We start from the raw sequence: 5,133 nt of genomic DNA on the forward strand, positions 1-5,133 counted from the left end.
TATTAGCATAAAATCTCCAGCACAAGTAAATATTTAATTCCACAAGTGTTCGGCTGACAAAAAAAGTTTGTTAAAAATCACTAAGCTAAAGTATAACTTGAATATATTTTTAAAAAAGTCATTTCTTTGCTATTTCCAGTCCATCCAACAGAAATAAACAAATACACATCCTGGAAGCACATTCCAATAACCAACAGATAGTCCTCTGTAGTATCCCAAAAACAAACACATGCTTCAGTGTCAGACACATACATATGAGATACAAGACATAGAAGTATAGCCAGAGGTCTCCGTGGATTCATGTGGTAGTGCTTCTGCTGTTTGTGGAATAACAGCAGGCAAATTTAGATGATATAAGATATTCAGCAAAGGGTCACAACATGGAGCCCAGCATGGTGCTGGAAATTCAGCAAAAGACAACGAGACCCAGACCCAGAAAGAGAATGAAAAAAAATCCCAGAAAGAAAACAGCGAGGCGGTGGAGTTACCACAGAGGGTGTGTGTGAGCACAACATGGTGTTCAGAAACTTCAGATCCTACTACTGTGTGAATAACTGATAAAAGCCTCCACAAGCGACTTGGATGATATAGTGAAAAAGTTTGAAAGGAATGTGGAGCTCACTAATGAACTCACTGACATCTCAAGAGGAGGGAAAGCTTCCACTGTGAGGTCTTCAACATCTCCTCCTGCTGAGATCTGGGGCTTCATAAGCCATCTGTTGCACCCCTGCTACCTCCAGAAAGCAGAAGAACAAAAAAAAGCTTTTCAACAGGATGAAAGGTTGAAGCTTTTTCTCTATACATACTTTCTCAACTGGAAGATCTAAGAGGGTTATACCGTTCTGTGAGTTTTCAGATGCTGAATGAGGCGAGTACAGACCACATACGGGACACAGAGAACATTTTCTCAGTCAATATCAGCTAATTACTTTCTATTCCGGGAATCATATGTAGGTCTACCTTAGTTATGATGTTTAGGATTGGGTCATGTTTGGTGTGTAGATGCAATTAGCTGCACTCCAAATAATATGAGGGGATGCTGCCCACGGCAGATTCACACCCACCAAATCTGCCAGACCGTGAAGACAATCATAGCCATCAAGAAAGGGTGGCACTATTGAGAAGCATCAAAGATATTCTGTTACAATATTCTGCCTTGCTGTCTAATAAACAGCACTGCTCAGGCAAAGAGCATGGGAGACTTGACTTGTATTTGATTTCATGTTTGCATGTTGATAACAATAAGCTTCTGTTTAGCACAGTTCAGCACTTCATGCAAAATGAAAGGACATGAAAGCAAATGCTGGAGTTTGGCATTCTGTCTAATTTGAGTGCATTTGAGCTAATTGTTTATTGTATTCTTTGTTGTTTTCTCTTTCATTAAAATATATTTTAAGTTCTGGAATATAACTGGAAAATATGCTGAGATACACCTTGATAATTTGATTATACATTGATATATATTTGTTATATTCCCGAGTTATTTAAGGTCATTAGTTGTTCATTCTATGACCCTGATTTAAAGATGAACTTAATATGCCTAGCTATATGACAGCATTTAAAACATTAGATTTGTAATTGTGTCCATTATCATGCATATTTAACAGTTTGCCTTGTATTGAGATATTGATTTAGTATCAAACCAACCATAATCTTTGGGCTAAATGTGGTAAGACAGAAAAACAGGCACCAATAATATCAATGTTATACAAATATCATAAGTACAATGTCATGTAAAGGGTATTGCTTTGTCACAATTTCTTTTTAAATGGAAGTCAGATATTGCACTGCTGGTGTGTCAGTCTGTATAAGTACATTATATGTGACTAAGATCAATCAGAGGGAATAAACAAGCGCTTCGCTTTGCAAATTGCATCGTTTCAATCTTGCTCTGATAATCTGTGATAAGGTTGGCTGAAACATTAAGATTAAGCCTCCTAAAATGACAAAATAAAACACTGCTTCAAAAGATGGAAATAAACCCATCTACACAACAGTTTCAGCAATTTCACACCTCACATTGTTCGTTTTGGCAGCTCTAAAAGTGTCAAGGACACAAAACGTGTAACAACAGGCTAAGTGTTAAAACTGCCATAAGGAGGATCCATCTGGTGCCAAGAGAGCTGAGGGAAAGATAGAGAGAGATCCTGTCTCCAATGACTGTTTACAACACATGTGGTGCTCCATCAAATATCGCTTTTGTTTCGCCGTATCACAACTGGCTCCCTGCAATGTGTCTCCTTATCTTCTAGCTGAGCATCCTGGCAGAATGCTCCTCATCCTCACAGCAGGGAAACCTCCTTCATCCTGTCCCAAGAACAGTCAGACACACAAGCACACACTACTGAGCGGCCACGCAGTCTTTATAGGCATGTTGTGAGGTGTCAAGACAACAAAAAGAAGAGAACGTGGAGAACCACGCCATATGACATCAACCGTAAAACTAGTCCACACGGAAACGTCAAAGCAGTTTCCGTACAAGATAAGCGGGAGAGAAAGACAGTGCCTCATTTGTTAAGCAATAGACCAGCTGTCTCCAGACTGATTCCCAGTTAGCCAGCAGGAGATGGAGGCTGGAGAACAAATCACACAAAGGTCTTTATTGATCTGCTTTGGGGTCTCTTAATAGCTGAAACGATTGGAAGTGTTTTAGGGATGGTCTAAATTTGGAGCGTCTGCTCTCTCTTAACAATCACCCTCTAAGAATCAGTCATTCAGACTTCTTTGACATTCATCCAGCATTGTGCAGTCAATGTCTTGATACCACTGTATGGCATGATCAATAAAGTGTCATCTTTAAAAACATCATTCTTTAAGAGTGTGGCTCTGTAATTAGAACGCCACTTTAGGTTTACACTAATGCTGAAAACATTAAAGTTAAAAATAATTGTACCAAATGATGAAAACGTATGACCGAGAATATCATATAAATAAGAATATTTACGTGTTAGTATGACAATACAGCCCACATGAGATTCAAGCATTTATTGGGACTTAAATGAACACAGAATCACAGTTTTGCAGGACTGTAAAAATTATTTTTGTTACATTTAGGTAGAAACCTGCAATCTGTGGTTGATGGTGGTGATTATGCTATTGGACGGCATTTTTGTTCCTGTATATGTTGCAGTACCTAACTGTACATGTCATTAAATTATATCATGTTAATTATATCTACCTATTTGATCTATTTAAATCTGTTTATTACTATAAAATGGACTGACACAATAGAAGACCACATGATGACTTAAAGTTCCTAAAAACTAACCACATTCCAGCAACTGTGGCCAAATAAAGGACATATAAATGATCAAATTTATAATTGCAACAATATTTGACTGTAAAAGAATTTAAATTATACACACTTAAAAGTAAAGGTGCTTCACGATGCCATAGAAGAACCTTTTTTGTCTGAATGGTTCCATAAAGAAACTTTGACAAAAAGGTTTCACAAAAAGGTTCTTTGTGGCGAAAGAAGGTTCTTCAGATTATAAAAAGGTAAGAAAGAGATGGTTCTTTAAAGAACCTCTGACTGAATGGATCATTTACAAACACACACACTGCATGTGATAAGGCAACTTACTTAGGTTATTACTATATAATTTTACATTCTTTTTATTTCTAAAAATATATATATATATATATAGTTTTGTGTGTGCAGAAGATGAAAGAGCCTTATTTGGAGTCTAACTGAAATTCATATATAATTGCATGCTTTCAAACTCAGCTGCCCACTCAATTCAAGACACACAATTATGAACATCCAGATATGATCGAGCGTGTGCACTCACAGGTGCGCGCGCACAGACGCACTCTCATACATTCTCTATTCCTCCTCATAAAATAACATGGACATTTTACGAAAAAGGAAATTGCTTATATATCATTTAAGTATATAAAGTGCGATTGCTTACGGGGTGTATCCTGCATAGACAAACATGACTATGCTTAGTTGTCAAGTTTTCAAAAGAAAGCTGTTATAAATACAGTTTTTATGAGAGAACCATAATTTGAGATTTAAAAATAATGCAAATGAAAGGTGATAAGGATAGAATAGGAAGAAGATGCAAAAGTTGTCTTTTTGCTAAAGCTTGAGAACGAGTATAAGAGAAGCACTCACCGTGTGTTATTCCGTTGAGAAGCAGATGAACTGTCTCTGGCTCTGGAAGCCGAGCGCGCTCCCTGAACGCGCGCCGCTGTGAAGTCTGATGTCAGTGATGAGAGAAAAATCAGCTGATTATCCGACAGGAGAGAATATTAAACACACATGCATTCCCACACATCTGCTCAGAAGTAAAAATGAAAAGGGGACCAGCAACAGCACTCAAAACAGGGAACGTTTATGTTTAATTATAAACCTTGTAAACTAAACAAATTCAGTGAAAGGTAATACATTTAGGCCTATTATTATATGTTGCTTGCATTAACTAATTGTTTTCTCACTTTCCTTTTTAAAACAACTGTAACATATATTATTCATTTATATTTAAAAATGGATAACTTACAGAAGTCAGCGGACCACAAGGTAGAGGTTCCATTTAGCAAACAATACTAAATCATATCTAATAGTGATATATCACTATATGTGGAAACACCCTGTGCAGTACTAAACAAAAGCTTCTCAAAAGACTGCAACTGCATCGCAGTGAAGATGCTGTTCTTTCTATAAAAATAATAATTTTCAGTGTTTGTACATTGTATTAATGTCCTTATTCACAGGTCTTACCAAGCTCAAATAATTATTACCTGGCTGGTCATGTGATTCATGAGGAGGACAAGAGGTTTAGATTTTGCTGGTTAGCTTGGTCCATCAAGCCCCTGTTGGTAGATGTTGTAATTACACATTTTTCCTGTAAAAACTTTCTCTACTAGCAGCCATCACAGCTTTTTTTGGCAACACTTTATTGTAAGGTGTCCTTGTTACACGTTATATGTACTTACTCTTATAATCACAATTAATTATGCATAATTACATGCAAGTAACCCTAAACCAAGCCCTAATCCTAACCTTAACCATAAAACAAGTACATGTAGTTATTTAATATTACGCAGTACTTAAATGTATAATTATACTGTAACAAGGACACAGAATAAAGTGTACCCTATATGCATTTATTATGAGATAAATGTTTT

Source organism: Barbus barbus (genome assembly GCF_936440315.1).
Source record: "Barbus barbus genome assembly, chromosome: 35".
Lineage (NCBI taxonomy): Eukaryota > Metazoa > Chordata > Actinopteri > Cypriniformes > Cyprinidae > Barbus > Barbus barbus.